Source organism: Camelus ferus, chromosome 2, assembly GCF_009834535.1.
Source record: "Camelus ferus isolate YT-003-E chromosome 2, BCGSAC_Cfer_1.0, whole genome shotgun sequence".
Taxonomy (NCBI): domain Eukaryota; kingdom Metazoa; phylum Chordata; class Mammalia; order Artiodactyla; family Camelidae; genus Camelus; species Camelus ferus.
Genome location: NC_045697.1, coordinates 106,191,372 through 106,214,715, shown reverse-complemented (window position 1 = coordinate 106,214,715; position 23,344 = coordinate 106,191,372). Strand labels below are relative to the sequence as shown.

General features: G+C 33.1%; 1 protein-coding gene across 1 annotated transcript in view; it reads left to right on the top strand.

The window, feature by feature from the left end:
- Window positions 1–22,876, top strand: part of IQCM (IQ motif containing M) — a 228,162-nt gene extending 205,286 nt beyond the window's left edge. The window contains exon 8 of the mRNA XM_032464780.1: window positions 22,782–22,876. The gene's annotated coding sequence lies outside the window, so the exon portion shown is untranslated. The remainder of the gene's footprint in view (window positions 1–22,781) is intronic.
- The last annotated feature ends 468 nt before the right edge of the window (window positions 22,877–23,344 follow it).

Sequence of the window (23,344 nt, the reverse complement as noted above, 5' to 3'; positions counted from 1 at the left end):
TTAAAGTGCTCTGTTTGATCATCATTTGTCTTCATGACTTAATGAATCAGGTTCAGATTTTCATTGGACACCTCCAGCTTAGTAATCTTCACCTTGCCTGTGTATATAAACTGAATTTTTATATAATGGGATTGTCTTTTATATTTCCTAACCAGAGGCTGTTCCCTAAATCATGGAAATCATGCTATTTTTCCTAAGTTCTTTCTAACAGTTTTTTTTTTTTTGATGCAGTAATTCCAACACCTCACACCAAAGGGATATTTTGAAATTTGTAGAAAAGAAATGGAGAACTTTTATTTATCCCTTCCTCCTACAAATCCATTTTCTCCCAGTGTGTTGTTCATTGCCTAATCATTCTCTGTAGCTCAGATTCATATGTTCTCCTGCAGAGACTAGCAGTCTGCCTTCTAAAGTTGAATCCAGAATAATTCAGCAGTCTAATTTCTGATTTAATTTTGCTGCTGTCCAACTGTGGTATAAACCCAGCTCTGAGAATTGAATGTAATTTGTGGCACTTTGCCTCAGTTGAAAATACTTATGCCTCTATTCCTCATGCACACCCGAGTCGTTGTTTCCATGATAACTAATGGGCTCTGAGTGGAAAATGGAGAAGAAGACACATGCAAGATAAACAAGCAAAGACAGAAATTCAAACTGTAGGAAACAGTCTTACTGCTTTATGGAAAATTAACTTCAGTGTACTGTATGTAGGTGGTAGGTGCTGTTGTGGAGATGCGGAAAGATGAGTAATTTTTCCTTTACATCCATTCCTCTAACACTCCCTTCTTCTCCCTCCTTGTCCTTAAAATACTCAAGGAAACACATGAACACTGAGAGAGCCGGTCCGGCCTGCCATTCTCTACTGGTATTTGTCATTATTCTGATCGAGTCATTTTCTGAAGAAGTGTCATTCTAATTTTGATCTAACTCTGAAAAAGACCCTTCGCCTGCATTGGCTAGTCAGCCCGTAAGAATCTTTGCATTCAATGTTCGTTGATATCAGCAACACTGATGTCATTTGCACTCAGGGTAAGAAATGCCCATTAAATGCACAATTTCATGCTCTGCCTCAGACCTGCCAAATCATGGTGTGCATTTGGGCAGTGCTGATATAGAACAGTATAGTGATAAAATCTCCAAAGAATTCATAGGTGACTTAATAGATATTACAAATAATGTCTTTTAGGTACAGTGTATACAGAGAGGTAGGTCAATGTATACAGAGAGGTATAATACATATGCAATATATATATGCATAAGATACATGCAATAAAGTCTGTAAAAGCAACTGATTTTTGTAGGAAGGATCTCTACTTTCTCATTTTCTAATATTTTATTTAAAAAGAAAGCTCTTTTGGAATGGAAGTTTGCGTCAGTTCTCAGGCTGCTGTATCTTCCTTCTAACAGATTTGGGTTTCTTCACGTATAGGGAACTCATATTTATCTTCTATCCAAGCCACAGCCATTTTGACCATTTATATTCTGGGCATATGGTTTCCCCCAAATCTCTTCAATCTTTAATCATTTATCACTTCTTTTCCTAGACAGTGTAATAAGCAACTTCATAGGATGACACAAGACATTTCTATTGGGACTAATCCAAATTTTGTTAAAATTCAGTCTTTTTTATGGAAATTTCTTCTCTTGAAAATTATCTGCAGTGTCACATACAGCCTCAGGATGGATATATGTAAGTCATTCCTTCAGTTTTATTGGCTTCCTGTTACCATTAACAAGAAACTTGCCTCATTAGAATTTTTCTTCCTTTTTTTACAGTCAATTTTAAAATTGAAAGTAAAACCAAAGATGATACGTTTTCCTCATGTTTCTTTCCTTTGCTGTTTTATAATCTAGTCTGATATAAAAATAGATGTTCATAAGCAAAATGGGTATTTTTTTCAAGGATTCTTGATGTTATGGTAAAAATGGTTATTAATGTACCTTACCATAAACAATAGCATTCCACATGACCCTTCACCTTGCTTTAATGACATATATTGGCATTGTTTTTTTTTTTTTTTAACAGAGAAAATGTTAAGTAGTATTATAGTAGTATGTCAAGGGGTCCAGAAGGAATTTTGAAAATCAATACTTGATTATTTTTTGAAGTAGACATGTTTAGTCCATTAGAAATAAAGATTTTCCAATGATTTTCAGTACCTTTTGTCCTAAATAGCAGTGGTGAGTATTAAAAAGCATTACAGCTTTCTGGGTCCATTGGTTAGTTTATACTGTCATTTGATCCTTTCTTCTTCCCTGCCTTCCTTTTTCTCCCTTTTTTCCCTCTTTTCAGTATGTTAATATTGATCCTCTTAGGATCAGTTGGTACTTAGACACTCTGTCTAGTACCAAAAAAATGATACATCCTTGATCCCAGAGAGTTTTTTTTAACCTGTGGCAATATAATTATGTTACTCAAACAGTAATTCAGTTATTTTGGTAACTCTAGAGTGGATTTTTTTATACAGCTAAAAAATAATATTATACATGTACCCATCCATTTCTAAAAATTTGAAACCAAGTGAAGAAAAAAAAAAGGTAAACTATTTCTTGCTTTGTTTTTGCAGTTACGTCTTCATTGTTCTTTTTAGTTAATCCAACAATGTTTATTAAGTACCTACTAAGTACCATGCATTGGCAAGACAGAGGTGAATGGCTGAGAAGGCTGTATCTGACCATAAGGAGAGAAAATGTGATAAATAAATACCTTAACGCAGAGCATCCTTTGCTTTCATCCTATAGTCTGTTTTATCCCGCTGAAAGCAGAGAAGCAACAATTGTTTAACATTCATCTTGTGTATATTATCATGTCACAGCCTATTAGAATAAGAGGTGTGTTTCTTGAGCTATTTAAACTTTTTTTTTTTTTTTTTTTTTGGTTTCAGTTAGTGAAAGCCACTCTATGAAACATATGGGAACATTTTCAAGGCATCGTTCAGGGATTCACAGTCCCACTGCACTATAATCTAGTGGTGCTGAAAGTAAAATAACAGTAACAGAAACCCTCCATCTAGCTTTATTGTTATGACTTATGTTAGCCATTTACTAGACTGGATGGCTGCCTACAGCACCCAAATGATAAACTAATCTGTGGTAGAGCATAATCCGCAAACCTAGTACTTTGCAGAGGATCATGGAAGTTAAAAAGTGTTTATAGGTTGGATTGGTTTGTTTGCAATCTATAACTCAGTTACTAAATTTCTGTGTTTCTTGCCACTTAGAGAAAAGCTTTTGCACCTAAAATATTAAATTCTGAATTAACTTTCAAAATATTTGACTCCAAACTAATTTGTCTATAAGAACATTGGCTAAAATAGCTTATCTCTCTTTTCTAATCTTTTCTATAAGAAAATTAACTCCTAAGTTGTTTTTCTGTCTTTTCTGTCAAACTAGATATTAACAAATTAAAACCCACCACACAGCAGGATTACCAAGACTGGAAATTAAGAAAAGTAAACAAACAGAAAACCCCCAAAACACTAAGAGGAATTATAGACTAATCTTATGCTTTAGAATTTAAATGTTCTCAGTATTTTATTTTCATTCATTTTGTTATTGCTTTTCATTAATCTTGACCCTTAAATTTACTTACTGCATATATATATTCTTATAAATTTTAGATCAGAGGTTTCACCATTATTTTTTCCTGAACTTATTTTGTTTATGTATTCAGAACTATAACTTGTACCAATAGCTTTCCCTCCCCATACCCTACCTGACTGCTGTCCATCTCCAATCCCCAGCCATAGGCAACCACTGATCTACTGTCTGCCTTTATGGATTTACCTATATTAGATATTTTACATAAATGGAATCATACAGTATGTGGTCTTTCATAACTGACTTCCTTTCCTTAAGGATTTAGGAGTTCATCCATGTTGTAGCATGTATCAGTACTTTACTCTTTTTTATTACCAAATAGTATTCCACCGTATGGATAAGCAACATTTTGCTTATTCTTAATCAGTTGATGGACATTTTAGTAGTTTCCACTTTGGGGCTATTCTTAATAATGCTGTGACAAACATATATGTACAAGTTTTTGTATGGACATGTTTTTATTTTTCATGGATGGATACCTAAGAGTAAAATTGCTGAGTCACATGATAGTTCTACTTTAGCATTCTGAGGAACTGATAAACTCTTTTCCAAGGTGGTTGCATCATTTTACAATTGCATCAATAATTCATGAGGGTTCTAACTTCTCTATAATCCTTGGTGACACCTGTTACTGTCTGTCTTTTTTGTTATTGTCATTCTAGTAGGTGTGAGGTGGTATCTCACTATAATTTTGATTTACATTTCCCTGATGACTAATGATGTTGAACATCTATTCATGTGCTGTTGGCCCTTTGTATATCTTCTTCAGAGAAAAGTCTATTCAAATAATTTGCCCACTTTAAGATTGAGTAATTTTTCTTTTTCCATTGAGTTGTTCCTTATGTGTTCTGTATACAAGTGCATTATCTCAAATAAGATTTGCAGATATTTCCTCCCAGTCAGTGGGTTGTCTTTTCATTTCCTTGATAGTGTCCTTGGAAGCTAAAGTTTTTAATTTTTTGAAGTCCAATTTATCTTTTTTTTTTTTTTTTTGGTCCTGTGTTTCTAATATTGTTTCTCAGAAACCATTGCCTGCTCCAAATTTATAAATTCCGGTGTTTCCCTCTAGGAGTTTCACAGTTTAATGCTTATATTTAGGTCTGTGATCCATTTTGAGTTAATTTTTATATATGGTGTGAGGTAGGCATCCAAATTCATTCTTTTGTGGTGCTTAGTATGTAAGTCTTGCATTTCTTCATTAACTTTATTTTTAATTATTTTCTTCTTTTTTATACTATTGTAAATGGAATTGTTTTCTTAAATGTCATTTTTGGATTGTCCCTCTATTCTCCCTTTTTACAAAGCCCATTGCTTTGTGCCTGGACTACTGCAAATAGCCTCTTAGCCAATCTCTATCCTTCCAATATTGCTTTTCAGCAAAGAGGAATCAGAGGGGTCTATTAAATATGTAACATCAATCATAGATTACCCAGAATCTTAAAACTCTATTATGGCCTTCCATTATATATATAACAATTATTAACTATTGTCTGCAAGGCCTGATGTTTTTCTCATCACTAGTCTCCTTTCACAATCTCTATGATGCAGCCACCTGGCTCTTTTACTTCCAGTTCATCACATCCCATTTCCTGTTTGTTTAAAGCTTTTCTACCCACCCTTTCTCTTTTAAAACTTAGTTTCTAATGTTTTCCTTCAAATCAAACTTTTCTAGAAAATAACCTATTTCATTTAAGCTGTTTAACAGTTTTATTGAAACCTAATTGACATACAGTTAACTGCACATATTTAAATGTACTTACTTAAAGATGTTTTGACATTTGTTAAGAAGACCGTCTTTCCTAAACTGCCTTTGTATCTTTATCAAACATCAATTCAACCGTATATGTCTGGATCTATTTCTGGACTTTCTATTCTGTTCTGTTGATCTACTTGTGTATTTTTATGTGAATACCATACTGTATTGATTACTGTAATTTTGTAATAAGCCTTAAACTTTGGTAGTATAAAACTTCCAACTATATTCTTTTTAAAAATTGTTCTGGCTATTCTAGGTACTTTGCATTTCCATATGAATTTTAAAATCATCTCATTAATTTCTACAAAAATACCTTATTAGGACATTGATTGGGATTGCATTGACCAATAGATCAGTTTGGGCAGAACTGATATGTTAACAATATTGAATCTTCTGATCCATAGGTATGATACAGCTCTCCATTTATTTAGGATTTCTTTAATTTCCCTCAGCAGTGTTTGTAGCTTTCAATGTTTGAGTTTTACGTGTATTTTATCTAATTTGTCTTTACGTATTTCTTATTTTATGATAATTTTTAATAGCAAATCAGATTTTTTTGTTGTATGCATATGAAAACACAACTGATTTTTTTTATATTGGTCTTCTAATCAGCAAGCTTGCTAACCTCATTTATTAGTTCTAGTAGCTTTTCATAGATTCCATAGAATTTTTTACATAGACAAACATGTAGTCTGTGAATAAAGATGGTTTTACTGCTTCCTTCCAAAGATACATGCTGTTTACATAAATACAGAACAGAAATAGACTCATAGACATAGAATACAAACTTGTGGTTGCCAAGGGGTGGAGGGAGGGAAGGGATAGACAGGATTTCAAAATTGTAGAATAGATAAACAAGATTATACTGTATAGCACAGGGAAATATACACAAGATCTTATGGTAGCTCACAGAGAAAAAAATGTGACAATGAATATATATATGTTCATGTATAACTGAAAAATTGTGCTCTACACTGGAATTTGACACAACATTGTAAAATGATTATAAATCAATAAAAATGTTTAAAACAAAAACAAAAACAAAAAAACAAAGATACATGCTTTTTATTTATTTATTTTTCTGGTCTTATGACACTAACTAGAGCCACAACCGTATTAAAAAAAAGTGATGAGAATGTTTATCTGTGCATTCTTCCTGACCTTAAGGGGAAAGTAAAGTTGTTCCTTGATATCTGTGGGAAATTGATTCCAGAACCCTCTGCAGATACCAAAATCCAGGGATGCTCAAGTCCCTTATATAAAATGGCATAGTGTTTGCAAATGACCTACACATATCCTCCTGTATACTTGAAATCGTCCCTAGACTGCTTATAATACCTACTATAATGTAAATGCTGTGTAAATAGTTGTAAGTACAATGTAAATGCTATATAAATAGTTGCTAGTGCATGACAAACTCAAGTTTTGCTTTTTGTAACTTTATGGAATTTGGTTGGGTGTATTTTTCGATCTATGGTTAGTTGATTCCACAGATGTGGAACCTGTGGATACAGAGGGCCTATTGTATGCAGTTTTTTACCATTAAATATGATGTTAGCTGTTTGCTTTTCATAGATGACCTTATCAGGTTGAGGAAGTTCCTTTCTGTTCCTACCTTGTTCAGAAGTGTTACCAGGAAAAAATACTAGATTTTGTTAAATACTTTTTCTGCATCTATTGAGATGACATGTGGTTATATAATGTGGTGAATATGATTGATCCATTCTCAAGCCAAAATCTCTAAAATAAATTCATGGTATATTATCTTTTTTGTATATTATGGAATTCAGTTTGCTGAAATTTTGTTAAGAACTTTTGAATCTATGTTCTTGAGAAATATTGTTCTGTAGTTTTCTTGTAAAGTTTTTCCTTATTTTTATATTGGAATAGTTTTGACTCATAGAATGAATTGGAAAGCATCCTTCTTATTCAAATATCTGGAGGATGTTTCATAGAACTGCTATCATTTCTCCTTTAAATATTTTGTAGAATTCTCCAGTGAAACCATCTGGCTGTGGAGTTTTTTGTTTTATTTTGTGATGGTGTTTAATCACAAATTCAGTTTCTTTCATAGGTACAGACTATTTCTTCTTGAGTGAGCTTTACTAATTTGTGTCTTTCAAGGAATTCATTGATTTCATCAACGTTGTTAAATTTATTGACATAATGTTATTCATAACATTTCCCTATTTTAACATCTGTAGATGATGTAGTGGTGTCACTTTTCTCATTCTTGATACTGGAAATTTTTTTATATTCTCATTTTTTTGGCTAAAATTTTTATCAGTTCTACTGATCTCAAAGAATCAACTTTGTTTCACTGACTTTTCTCTATTGAGTTTCTGTTTTGTATTTCACTGTTTTCTGCTCTGTCCTGTAATTTTTCCTTTCTGCTCTATTTTTAGGGTTTCATTTTAAGTTTCTTTTTTCTAGAGTGTTAAAGCAGAAAATTGATTCTTTGGTGTGAGAAGAATTTTTTTTCAAATTTTGTAATATTTTTCATTGAAGTTGATGTATAATATTATATTAGCTTTAAGTATACAGTATAATGATTTGGTATTATTACAGATTACACTACATTAAAAGTTACTGTAAATTAATGGCTATAATTCCCTATGCTGTACAATATATCCTTGTTGCTTATCAATTTTATACATAGTAAGCAGAACACTCTTTGACATAAATCATAGCAATATTTTCCTGGATCTGTATCCTAAGTTAAAAAAAAAAAGCAAAAATAAACAAATAGGACCTAATTAAACTTAAAAGCTTTTCACAGCAAAGGAAACCATTGACAAATTGAAAAGACAGCCTATGGAATGGGAGAAAATATTTGCAAATGACAAAACCCACAAGGGGTTAGTATCTGAAGTATTTCTTTTCTAATATAGGCATTTAGTACTATAAATTTTAAAGTACTTCTTTAGTGAAAGCCCACAAATTTTAATATTTTATATTTTCATTCTCATTCAGTTCAAAGTGTTTTAAAATTTGCCCTTTAACTATGGAGTTATTTAGATGTATGTTATGGAGTTTCCAAAGATTTGAGGATTTTCCAGAGATCTGTTACTTACTTTTCACATTATTCCATTGTAGTCTTAGAACGTATTGTGCATGACTTGAATCTTTTGAAATTTACTGAGACTTTTTTTGACCCAGGATTTAATCTATTGTGGAATATGTTCTGTGTGTATTTGAAGAGAATGTGTATTATGATGCTGTTGGTTGAAGTGTTTTTTCAATATCAATTAAGTTATTATTATTCAACTTCTCTTTTTCCTTAATGGTTTTCTATGTGTTCTATCAATTATTTAGAGAGAAGTGTTGAAATCTCATTGTTTCTAGAACTTATATTTGTTCCTCTGCAGATAATGTGTCTTTTTTCTCTGGATGTTTTAAAGATTATTTATTTATTACCAATTTTATTATATTTGACTGTGATGTATCTTGCTGTAGTTTCCTTCATATTTCTTCTGCTTGGGTTCTTTGAGTTTCTTGGACCTGTGAGTTTACAGTTTTTGTTAAATTTAGAAAATTGACCCTATTTCTTCAAATATTCTGTTTTCTCCCTATTATGCTCTTCAGCTTAGGAGCTTTGAGTTACATACATGCTAGGCTGCTTGAAGTTGATCCTACAGTTCAATGACATGCTTTATATTTTTTAAATCTTCTTTCCCTGTTTCATTTTGCATAGCTTTTATTGCAATGTCTTTAATTTCAATCACTATTTATATGTAGTGCATAATCTGCCATTAATTACATCAAATATACTTTTCACCTCAGACATTATATTTTTCATCTCTAGACGTTTGATTTTAGTTTTGATTATATCATTCATGTTCCTGTTTAACATGTTTAATCTTTCCTCTAACTTCTTGAACATATGGAATATGGTTATAATCATGTTCACATCACTGTCTATTAATTCTGTTATCTGTGTTATTTGTGAGTCTGTTTAGATTGATTGATTTTTCTTCTCAGTATGGGTTGCTTCTTTGTATGCCTGGTAATTTTCATTGGATGCCAGACATTTTGAATTTTATCTTATTGGTATCTGATAATTCAATTTCTATAAATATTAATGTACTTTCAATTTCTGGAGAAGCAATTTCTTTAAAACTTAGCTAAAGTGATTCATTCTACTTCTACCACTCACCATATTACTTACTTTTGTATAACTATGCCATTTTCCTTTTTTACATGGCTAATAATTTGTATATATTTGTTCATTTTCTTATTATCTATCTCATTTCCAAATAAACCATTAGGTTCATGAAGGCAAGTACCACTTTGCTCACTTTTTATCTATGATATTTAACAGCATATAGCACATAATTGCTCAATAAATAAATGAGTGATTTTAGATTTCTGCTATGTTAATGCCATGGAATAACATTTTGGTTGGGGACTTAACATTTTGACAACATTTGAATTTCATTTACTGAATGTAAAGTATAAACCATCCTCAGGCTTCATAATTCTGTTTCTAAGAAATTATTGTTACTGATTATCCTGACTTGACTTTTAGAGAATTTAAAATAGTATATTTTGCCCTGAATTTCTCAAATGAAATGTTCTACTGAAATTAATGCTTCATGGAAATACATTTATATGTGCAATTTAGAAGAATACATAATGTCTTTAATTTGTATTTTTAACATGAAAGCCGTAACTATAAAGTTAATAAGTAAGTGTACAACCCATTATTTTCTTCAACTACTTCCAGAGATTATTAAAATTAAGGTCTTAGTGCCATGTAAAAAATCCTGTGTTTCAGTTTGCTATAATAATATCTCAAGTTTTCCCCCATGACTATGTAATTTACTGTCCACTATAATGACACCTAACATCATAAACACTTTTTTAAAAAGCAAATAAATCTTGAAACATATTTTTATTATTGTTCAAAAGTTTAAGTATTATTTATAGTATTATTTATATTTGAGCCAAAACTATCTTCTTTGAATGGAGCATATTAGAAAGACCTAACAATATGGATTCAATTATTTCATGGGCCAATTGTCTTGACATAAAGAATCCATTGTGTTCTACTGCACAAGAATGAAGTCCTCTTTAAAGGCAGCATTCTTATAAATGCATCTCAGGGATCATAAGAGTCACCAAGTAAGAGAGCATGAATGGCTCATCTCAAATTTCTCATGACAACTAATGAAAAGAAAAAAAGATCTCTAAACTGTATTTTTAGTATTTAATTCAGTAACATAATAATTTTATCCAAAATATTGTATGTCAGAATATAATAATTCTCACTTTTTTTTTTTAAGTCCTTAGTGATTCCTCTGAAAGTTAGATAAAATAATGTCAAATTTTTTTTGGAGGGGTGAAGGTGGGAAATGCACCTGATGCTAACACTGTGGAGGAATAAATAGGAAATAATCTTTGGTTTGGAACAATAATGTAAATCTCATGGGAGATTAAACCAGAGCAGTAGTGGATAATATGACAACTCAAATGAATAGGCAGCTGTATTTCTCAGGAAAAAAAAAAAAAAAAGATATTCCCTTTTTATTTCCAAGTGATATCCTAGGTAAAACATGCTGCTTGAAACATAAACCTTCCCTTAAAAATTTGAATCAAGATCCCAGATATGGGGGTAAATCATCAGGAAAGCAGCTGTTAGCCTCTTATGAAGGAATACAGAGAGTAACAACAGTACAGATACAAATTCTGAACTCATGAAACTTTATGTTACCGTCCATTGATGATAACAGTTACCTTAAGCACTGGCAACATTTAACAGAACTATTAAATCAAGTCCCTTTACTCACCATTTTCACTCAAAAGTTAGGCTGTATAACTTACCTCATTTTCCTTTTTTACAATCATATTTTAAACCATCAGTTGGCTGGTTTAATTTATTGATTTCAGTTCTAATTTTGAAATTAGATACCTGGAGTATCAAATGTGTACAAACTTAAAAACTTGATAATATATGTTAGAAATAACTATATACATAGTCTGTGTCTTATGTTAAATAGTTAAAACTCAGGTATTTATTATAGATACACATATCTAAACACAGACATACACACAATTACATGAGCTTTTGCAGGAATACAGATTGACCTTACCTTGACAGCCATGTTGACCATTTAGCCACCATTCTCTCAGTCACTTGTATCTAGTTAATTTTTGAGCCAAGAAGAAGGCTGCACTGAATTGCAGAAAAGAATTGCCCCCGAGGGCCTATCTACAGGTTATATTGTTCATTAGGAAGAGCTGGTTGTCAACAAAATCTCGACTGTGCTTCAGGGTTAAAGGTAAAAAACAATGTGACTCTGATAAAATCACAGTGGATTACATATCGTGTTATCAGGTTGTGCTTATAAAGGGTATTTCAACCTAAAAGGAAGTGGAGGTTAGGGGGGAAGTGGTCTTTTGATAAACAGTAGCTCTTAATTTTAATGTAGTCAAATTTATCTGTTTTTTCTTCTGCTTTGTACTATTTCTGAAGATAATCTCAATGCATTTTCTGAGCTACATTATGTTAACGTTTCCTCCTTTTCCTCAAGATAATACAATATGTTAGGCTCATATTTGTTATCAATTTAACTAATATCTGCTGTCAATTTGCCATGGAACACTAAAAACAATCTGTTTATTATTTCTGCCAATCCATTTGATCTTAGTCCTTGCTAATCTGTTTTTCTTTAATTTCCATTTAATTTTTTTTACACAATCTTCTTTAAAGCCCCATTAAAATAGAGAGATAGCAGGTCTCTAATTTACTTTATCCTTTAAGCTTGTTATCTCATGAAAGAAATTAAATACATCACAGTGGACCACATACACAGTTATAAATTATGTAAGCCTATCTTTATTCCAGCAATTAATCTTGCTCTTTTGCAAAAAACCCAAGGGGAAATAACCCAACTTGTCTTGTATTTCCAAGAAGCAACATCCACAAAACACTGGGATTTTGCTCTTTACCCAATCTCAAATGTGAGAAATATTTCACTAAACATCACTTTTTCCCTAAATACAATTATTAGATAACCTGATTGGTAAATGTTTACTTAGAACTAGGAAACAGTATAGTGATATATTTATAGAAAAAATATTTCATGAGAGCTTCTTTCCAAATGCCATTAATACATTTGGAGAATGAATGAAGGAAAGACACTGTAAATATGTACATGTGTGGTCTTGCCCCTTTTCATTGGTAACCAAACGTCTAAATTGTTAGAGACAGCAGTATGTCCAGCTAAAATACTATGTATGTTACTAAATGGGAGTTTAGCTTCATCAGGAATTATTCTGCATTGTTCTGTGTCTTTTAAAAGAATACTTTAAGAAATTTAGTGGGGACAGTTCAAGATAGTAGGAGGATCCTGAACTCACTTTCTCCCATGGACATACCAAATCTGCAGCTACATATTAAACAATTCCCTCTGAAAAAGATTTGAAAACTAGCTGAAAATCCCCTTCCACAACAAAGGATAAAAAGGCCACAGCCACATCAAGATGGGCAGGAGAGGCAGAACTGCAGTGTCCCTAAAAACCCTACCCCTGGCGTAGCAAACCACAATTGGGAGGGACCTCACAAATACGGAGCTTCCAGCCGAGGACTGAGGGGTTCAAGCCCCACGTCACACACCCCAGACCTCTATCAGAGAGACAAGCCCTCAGGATGTCTGGCTTTGAAAACCAGTGAGGCTTACATCCTGAAGGCCAAAAGCGCTGTCAGAAATGGAGATTCTGCTGTTAAAAGACTTGCACTCAAGTTCACTTGCTCTGAGATCCAGTGCAAAAGCAGCAGTTTTTAAAGTGCCTAGACATATGTGGAGATTTATTTGATAATCTTAAAGCACCTGCCAGAGGGGCAGGGGTCTCTTGGAACTCTCTCCAGGGACAGGGGCTCTAGTGGGTGACATTTTTCACTCCCCCTTCATTTTGCTAGTGTCAGCAGGCCTACCCTTTCCCAGTGCCCTGTTACAGTCCTGCCAAAGCCAGCAGGTGGGTCAACCCTGGACAGGTGTGCCCTGCCCCATGGCTCCACCGAAGCAGGTGAGCAGGCTTATCCTGGCCTAGCACTGCCCCATGGCCCTGCCAAAGCTGGTGGGTGTGCATAGTCCACACAGGGGATGCCCCTTGAATGCCTAGCTCTGGGCTCCATGGGACTGAAAAAATTGGAGACAGTTTTTGGCAGGCTACCACCTCAGAGCACTGCGCAGACAGCTGACTGAAACACCCTCCCGCCACCCCCTCAAGTCTTCCTAGATCAGTCCTTCAAGACTGGGACAGGTATCTGTTTTACCTGATATACAGAAACAAAGAGTCAGACAAAATGAGGAAACAGAGGAATATGTTCCAAATGAAAGAACGAGCTAAATGGATTATATAGGGCGGTTCACCCATAACGAACGACATTTAGATGATTTAGGGACTTGTGAGCTGATGAAATGTTTGGACTTGATGCTATCAGTGATAGAGACTATAGGGGACATTGGGACTGGGTGGATGTAATAAGCTTGTGAGACAGACGTGATTCTTTCTTCCTTCAGTGCCACCTCAACTGCCACTCTGAGGTGTGGTGTGCACTGAGTTCCTTTGTTCCATCCACACATATAAGTCTTGTCACTCCCTTAAAATGTCCCTGGAGGGGTCTTTCAGAATAGTGATTCTTCCTTTCAGACATATCTTGTTTGAGAGCTGAGGAAGTCTGTGTCAGCTTCAGGCATTCTCTCTCATTTAGGTCTGAATTTTATTGTTTCTGCCAAATATTCTTCAGTCATTGGAAGTTATGGTAATTCTCATGTTTCATTAAAGATGTAAATACACTTGTATTTTTGGTAGATTAAAAAATGTTTCTTTGGAGTATCATGGGAGAGAAGGAGAGAAAAATTACTTTTACTATACCAGCTTTAACTGGGGATATTATTACCTATTGATACTTATAAATAAATCAAGCCAGTAAATTGGACATTTGTTAAATAAGTAAATTCTTCCATTCATTAATTAGCTTGTACCCAACCTGTTTTGTAAGAATTCAGATTAATGTTAACTTTTCTATAATAAGTAAACAGACCTCGAATTATAGACCTCTTTACTGTTATTGAGAAATCTAAATTAAACTACCAAATGAACTCCCAAAACTGAAAGAATGGTTTAGTTCTAAACGACTATTTAAAAAAATTAATACCAAGTAATTTTCCAAGGGAATACCACTTGATATTCGGTATTCCCTTGGAAAATCCATCAAGAAAGATTCTCATTTATTTGGAGTTCATTTTTTGCTATATGAAATAGCATGGTGTTAATTTTGTCTCCAGAATTTGGAGAAAATCCTAAGCACATAAAAGAGAAGGTAAATCTTTGGGTTTTTTGAGAATATTTTTTGCCTGCAAGCAGACATAATTGTTGAGTAAATGTATAGAGGTAAGCTGTTGTAGTCAACTGCCAATTATTGCAATTTTTCCTAAGGGATTGATATAATATGGGACAATAATACTTACAATATTGAATTGTGTAATTAACTCCAAATTTCCCCACAGTATACCTTTTAAAACTTATTTCAGTATGGAATAGCCTAAGGATTAGTTGAATTTCACTCAACCCTTAAGAATATGTATACACAAAGGAAAATAACCAAACAGATAGAAATATGTGGCAAGAAAGACAAGGAGATTGGGTAATTCAAATTTAATTTAACAATTTAGAATAACTCTTTATTTGGAATTGCTATACTTCCAACCTAGGAGGTAACTTTATTAAAATATTCTTCCAAATCAGGAGAAAAGAAATATATTTTGAATTATGTATAATAAGCCACCAAAAAACTGTCACTGTGCTCTTAAGTTTTGAGAATTTTTTTGTGCTATTGTGTTTCTCTCAAAGTGAGAACATTTTAACTAAGGTGAGAGGAACATTTGTCTTCAGTCTGTCAGAGTAAAGTCATGCTAATGGATTTAATCTGGCTATCCTGAGACTCAGACCTTCAGAGAAAAGTGAAGGGCATATTTTTAAAATGGATTACTTAAAATTCATCTTAACACTCCAATCATTTATGAGACAATGTTTGCCTTACTTCCAGTACACAGACTTACTCACATAAAAACACACACACAAAGGCTTTTATTTTTTTCTAGCTGTTTTGTTAGTAATTAAAAATTTTTTGAATCATATTCTTTTTCTAGTATGTATTCTAGCTAGTTTTTCTTGAATATATAAGGATTGTCAATTTTTATATGTTTATTTTATAATCAGTAGCCATATTTTACTCTCCCAAATTGTAATAATTTTTAGCTTATCTTGAGTTTTATATGTGTGGAATCGTTTCACCTGAAAATGATGTGATGTTTTTCGTAATTATACATCTGTCATTTAAGATGTGATTTAAGATACCTTTTCCTTGATTTTTTTCACTAACTAGTAGAACTTCTAAGACATTAGATAATAATAATGATGCAATATTGTTATTTTCTCACTATTTTAATGTTATTATCTACCATTGATATATATTTTAAGTTTGTATCCTTCTCTCCCTAGTTTACTACATGTCTTTATGAAGAGGTGGGTTTTTTTTTTCAATTTTATTAAATATCTTTTGATATCTATTGAGACTGTTCACATTTTATTTGACAAATTGCATTCCCAACTTAAATCTTTGTTCCTCGCTAATTATTTAAGTATGCTCTTGGATTTTTCATACTATTATTTTATTTAGGATTTTTAGATGTAAAGTCATTTTAATCTTTGTTGTTTAATAACAAAGATTTTAAAAAATAAATTTACCATTGAGCTTTTCTTTAGCAGTTTATTATAGGTTTTAACATACTTTATATAGGATGTTAGAAAAAAAGAAAATGCCCCTCATAAGAAATCCTTATAATTTTTTTCAGAATCATTAACCAAAATTATTTTGTTTTATGTAGCTAGTGTGACTTGTTTATGTACAGTAATGTGCTCTGTGTTTTTGTCTAAATTCTATGAAGAGAGAAAAAGTGAAAAGTCTTTTAGCTTTCTTTATCTGATACTTGAAAATGTATTTAATTTGCTTATGAGTCTAAAAGACAAAAAAAAAATCAACATGGGAATGAAAATACATATTAGCATAATTCTTTACTAATCTATGTACTTATTCCACTGAAGAAGTGAATCTTTTGAAATATCCTGTACTTTGAATATTCAGCAATCAAATGACTGCAATCTCCTAATTTTCTATTTCACAGTAGAAATCTGATTGGATTTATAGAGGTGTGTATGTATTAATGACACAATATTTCCACATTTAACCGTTGAATTATATGGTAAAGAACATTCTGGTGAAATTTACAGTTTTCATGAACTGAGGGAATTTAAAACTAGTAATATTTGCTATATTTTAACAATTTTAAAATTAAGGCTGCTATACTTTAACAAAATTTTAATTAATTCATGTCCTTATTTTATATTCTTTACTCTAAGTCAAATGTTAATGAACATTTTTGCTCTTCCTTAAATTAAGCAATGTTAATATTTAAGTGTAATATAAGAGACCAATGTTCCTTGTATTTATTTTTCCTGGTTTTATCATCCAGTGGCATATTGTTTAACTGCCTCCTTAACTGTTTTGCCTCTTAAGGTTTTTCTGCTTAGTGTTTTGCTCCTTTATCAATGATGTGTAAGATCTTATAGTTCAGCTCAGAGAAATTAAATGTAAGAAAGTTTCATTAATTTAGGAATGGAGACGCTTTAGATTCATGTTCCCTTGTTCAAGACATATGCAGTTTTTTATACTGATACATTGACATTCTTCTTTTAAATTTACTAATGAATAGAGAAAGCTTGGATTAAAATCACATGACAAAAATTATGACATTCATCTAATTCAAATCAAAGAAAATGAATGCAACATGAAAACAAAGTGCTCTAACAGTGATAAGATATTAAAAGTACAACATTTATAAATTGGTCATTTACTCTGGATTATAGACTATTTGACCACCAGTTTGAACTCCCATTTGATAACCCATGCTAAAAACCTCATATGACTGATCAGTGGCCCATGAGAGATAAATCAGCATTTAATAAATGCAAAATATTCACAGTGGAAGAAAATCTCCATTATCTGTCACTGTTGTTTTTAGCCTGTGAACTTTGTTCATGTGATGACAATAAAGTGTGTTTTTAGCTGGTGATAAATTTAGTTGCATAATAGTGCAAGTTCTTAGGCTATTTCTGCCCATACTTGTAAATATTTCTTAAGAATTGACATCAATAACTAGGTCTTCCATTCTGGTTTAATAACCCAGGGACATTAGTAAAGCTTTGTTAGCCATCTAACTGTCCCTGATACACTTAGGCTGGTCCTGAACTTAACAATTTACATATGAGCCCTTTTTAAGTATTGAGTCTGTACTGGGATTTGTATTGCAGACAGGCCGTTAGCAAGAAATTGACACTTTCAAAAATCCTGGGAACCCAAGGTTCTTCTCACTCAATGTAAAGTACATTTCCTTTGTGTACTGTGTACACAACTGAGATTGTGCTGCTCATGTATTTTTAGTGTTAAAATATCCTTTAATAATAATTTTAGAAAGGAACAATTGTGATAGTAGTCTTTCTTTTCTTCATCCCTACTTATAATGTAAAGCTGGTAATTTTTTATCTGTTTCCTAATTCTAAATTTTTAATAAATTATTTTTATTTTTTTAAGTAGCTGATCAGTGTATTATTTTTAATAGTAAAGATTTTATATTTTATTTGATCTAAGAGTGATCTGCCACCAAGTATCCTATTAGCTACCTATGCTCTGTTATAGTTCCTTGGGGGTTGTGGGAGAATAAAAATCATGCATATGGGATTATAGTTGGCAAATATTAAGAGTAATATATATTCTTTATACATTTTTGTGTTTCCAGAATTTTCTATCATGAACACATAATACTTTTAAAATCATGAAATAATATTAAGAAAACCATGGAACCATAATATTTGCCAAACAAAAATAAGTCATTAGTATGATTCCATTTATAACATATTTTTTAAATCACTGTGATTCTTGAAGTACAAGTTTGGGGACCACTGCCTTAAATGTTCAAATTCAGGCTCTGCAGGAGGGAAGCAATGAGTTCTCAATAATACAGCGCCCTGTGTTGGAGATGAAGGCAAGGGCATCTTTGGGTTCTCTGAGCACTCATGATCTACTCTGAGTATTAAGCATAATGAGCCTCACTTTTCTGAGAGGCAAGGGGAAACTAGAGGTGTCTAAGGAGGTCCCACTGGGTTTTTATTTTGACTTCCATCCTTAGCAAACAAAGAGAGTTATGACCAGTTGATGAACAGTGGTTTTGACCTGAGGGCTCATCAGTAGCCTCTGTAAAACAAGTTCTTGCAGAGAGGCTTAACATCTGAAAACTGCCTGGAAAGAGCTATGAGCTGCTGCTATAGTGAGAGAAACCATAGTGCCTGACTAGCAGACTATGCAGGGACAGCTGAAGGATTTAGAAAGATTGGAAGAAGACTTCAAAGGGAGAGGCTACCCGATGACTAGCAACCAACTGAGGTGCTAACAGTCCCAAGATACCAGGAGCTGTGTGTTTAAAATAATGTGGCATCCTGGTCCAAAGGACAGGCTTTGAAGTTAGAATTGAGATTAGATCCTGGCTTCACCACTTACTGGCTCTGAGGCCAGTGGACATGCTCTGTAACCTCTATACGCCTCCGTCTCTTGAGCTATGATATGAGTATGATAATATTGAACTCAAAGGATTGTCAGCAAGGCAAACATGTTGTTTTAGGATTAAATTAATGAATGTATGTAACCTGCTTAGCACCCTGCCTGCTATATACTAAGCTCCCAATGAATACTATTAATTATTATTGTATTTGTTAATTAAAAAGTCTTTTATTGACCCTTTCTATCAGGCACAGGGCTAGGTATTAGGAGATTCTATGGTCAGCAAACATTGAATGGACTTTGCCTGCCCTGTGCCTGAGACTAGTTACTGTTTTAACTGATAATCTTCTGAGGGAGACAGATCTTAAGTAATAATAGAAATAATATAATTACAAACTTCAGTAAGTGTAATGGAGGAAAAGTATAGCAGACAATAACTCTGAGATGATTTAATGTGAAGGCTTGAGCTAGTTCGGTGGGAGTCAGAGGAGACTTTGAGAAGAGACATGCAGGTGATGTAGATGTTAATGAGACAATGGAGGAAAGGGTGTGGGAGGAGAATGTGCCAGGTAGACAGAGCATCTTATGCTAAGGTTCTGAAATAGGAGGATGCAAGCTGTATTTATGAAACTAAAAGAAAGCCAAGGTTGCCAGAGAAAAGATGGAGGAGGAGGCAGGGCCCGAATGTTCAGAATATTTTAGGACATAGTAAGGACCCAATATTATTTTAAGAGCATCAGGAAACCACTGATGAGAAAATATATGTAATAGGAAACCATTAAATAAGAAAATGTATTACAAATACTTTAAAAATATTCTGGCTGCAGTTTAGGGACAAGATCAAAAGGGCCAAGAAAACTATTTAGGAGGCTAAAGTGTTTGTATAAAACTAGATGATAGTTTTTCTGGGAGGGTGGCAGTGGGTGGTGAGGTGAGTGTCAAGGAGGTCTTGTTTTCTAGGTTGTGTCATTAGGTAGGGGCTGTTTACTGAGACAGAACCTGGCACAAGACAGACATTAAGATGCCCATTTGCTAGTCAAGTAGAGTTGTCAGTTAGTCAATGTATATCTTGATTTTGCTAACTGTAAGATGTGTATTTTCATATTTTAATGTCCCTAAAATTGAGCTACGTATTATAATCAATGGTATGCCATAGTTAAATTTCCAGCCAATTTATATTTCTTAGTAGTATGTAAACTAATGGAGTCATCAACAGCTGTAATGTCTTAGATTCAACAAAATATGTTGCTTATTATTATTGCTGATACTAAGAACAAGGAAGACCACCCTTACATTGATTAGTAGCCCACGAGTACTGATTAACCAAAAATTCCTGATCAGTATCCAACAAGAACATCCAAAATAGTGCAGGAGTGACCGGAAATGGCAGTGACTTCAGGATGACTGACCATTTTTCCACTCACCCATCCAGAGCACAAGCAAGATGGGGGAGGAGCAGGAAGCTGCCAGTCATTGTCTAAATAGAATAGAGGCTGTACCATCATCTGTTAAACTGGAGAGCACGATAATAACAACAATAGCACTTAAGTAATGCTGACCATAGACCAGGTGTTCTTCTAAGGACTTTATGTCAACTCATTTATAGTCTTCATTACAACACTATCATGTGAACATTTTTACTAAGATACTAAGCCTGAGAGATGTTAGCTAACTTGCTTCGGGTCACACAGCTCATAATTGGCAGATCCAGGTTGTTGACCAAGCAGTTGAGAGCCTCTGCTCTCAGCCACTGCTGCTGCTACCTCTAATGAAGATAAGTGACTGCTTGGTGACCTGGGAGCAATAGAGAGTCATGTAAATATTGTGTGGGCTTTTGCTACACACCAGACCTAGACACAAGAATCTGAGCTCCTCAGAGTTTTACTACATATAATGCTTGATATGAAGGGATAAGGAAGAGCTCTTACACTTTCGCATTCTGAGAACAGCATTATTACATCTAAATCCAACGTAGCAATATTGACTTAGCAGTATATTAAAAGAAAGGTGCTCCATAAATAACAAGTTATCAATATCAGCAGTGAAAATTAAATTCCTGTTTTTATCTTGGGATGACATGCAGTAATAAAGCAAAAAGAAGAGGACATGTTTTACAGGCTGTATGTTTTCTAAAATAAAAAATGCTTATTGTAATCAACTTTGATATTACAAAGGAACGTACAGTAATTCAAAAATCATTATGCCTTGTTGATTTAATCTGCAAGGCTCCATTTGTATTTCCTGATGGCAAATGCTGGCATTAGCAAGACTGTGAGCTAGAAACCTTCAGTGTGTGTCTGAAACTACAGCTATCACTGTATCCCGTTATCCTGGGCAAGTTCAACATTACACAGACTTCACTTATTTCTACTTAGTCTTCAGTCAGGATAAGCCAGTAAGAGAAAGTGCCAGTTCTGTATTCACCACTGCTTAGATTTTAGCGTAGACATTTTATTGTGCCCAAAATGGAAACATTTGCCTTTATGGGAAATAAAATGCTTTGTAAAAACAAGTAAGTATAACCCTATTAAGTAATGTTACTAAACATCTTGTTTAAGCTAAAGGAATTAGAAGGATGTAAATCTTGAGTAAGAGAGAAAGCTTAAGTGAAATTTCACACCAAATAGGCTGCTGTTATTGCTAGCTCTTCCTACTTTATTTTTTTCTTTGCAGTTTCAAAGAAAGAAACTCTGATTGCTAGATTGATACCTGGCTGACTATCCACCAACAAACCTACTTTCTTAATCATTTAATCATTATGTCAAACTGCCTTATACTCACTGCACCACAAAACACTGATATTTAATAAAATAAAGGGGAAGAAAGAAAGGAAGGTAGGATAATAGGAAGAGAAAGAAAGACAATATAATGGGATTCTAAATAAAGATTTACATCAGTATCTCTCTTTTCTTTGAAATATTTCTAGGTAAAGTCACTTTGAATGAACTGCTCAAGAGACTGCCTTATTAAATTTTAGGACATTGGCTTGTCAACCAAAATCTGAAAACACAAACTGGAGGCCCAAGAGCCATTACCTGAAGATTTTTTACTCTACAATTCAAATTATTTTTTAATTCCAGCTTTCTTATCTACTAGTTAACACAGGTCATGTTCTCTTGACAAGCATTTGTTTGCAAATAAGAATTTCCTCACACAATCCAAATTTTAATTGAATCATTTACAGATTGCAAGATTTAAGCAAGTTATTTAATTTCTTTGGACCTTAAATTCCTCATATAAAATGGAAATAATAACAGTGTCTGCCTTATAGAATGTGTTATGAAAGTTAAATATGTTAATGGTTTAGACCAATTGGAACAATTCCTTGCATATAGTAGGTGCTATATAAATATTTATGTTTGTGTTATTGTATTTTGTTAAAGACCAAAGCCTAAGAATATTGATTATTTCAGTAGTTCCTGTTTATGGAACTCTACATTTACTCAACATTTTTGTCAGATTACTCTGATTTCATTGTTTAGTGGCAATTAAAGAAATACATGGTCATGTTATAAAATATGGTTATGTTATAGTGTGTATAATGTGAATGCTGTTAATTGGTTATCTTACTTTTCTCTAAAGCTATTAACAACACTGCTTTAAACTGATAGTTTGACAATTCTACTACTAAAGCCCTTAAGTCTTAATTTTTGCTAGGAATTATTTTGGGTGAAGTATCTTTGGCTAAAGAAAACTATGTTATCAACATAATCATTAGGATTCAATTTGCATCCCTTAAAGAAACACATTTAGAAATTTTTCAACAATGTCTAAAATTTTTTTTAAATAATTTTTTTTTAACAGAAGACCTGTGAAAAATACTCTGAAATCACCAAGAAATCCAATGCAATTGAAATGTTATTTACACTCTACCCTCCTCAAGGTGCCCATGTGTGTAATAATAATTGGCTTAGGTCAACTTGGCTGAGACCCATAGTAAATGGGGAAGAAGGATATAAGTATATAGGTAAGATACTAAACCTGTATTATTTTCTTTTATAATAAAGAAGAAATGACCTTGTGCTTTATGTAAGTACACTTATCCATCACTTAGATGATGTGGAGTATTACATTGGCCCTATAGAGTATTACCTTTAGTTCTTAAGTATTATGCTTGCAATTTAAAATGTGGCTGTTTTTCACTTTGGTGTCCCCACTAGAATAGTGAAGACACACTGTGTTTATCTGTTCACCTAATAATGGACATTTGGGTTGTTTTTTAAAAAAGTGATACTATAAGGAAAGCTGCTGTGAACATCACGTGCAAGACTGTGCATAGACACGTGTTTGCATTTCTCTTGACTAAACTGTTTTCCAAAGTGATACCATTTCATATCCACCATCAACAGAAATATAAGCGTTGCTTT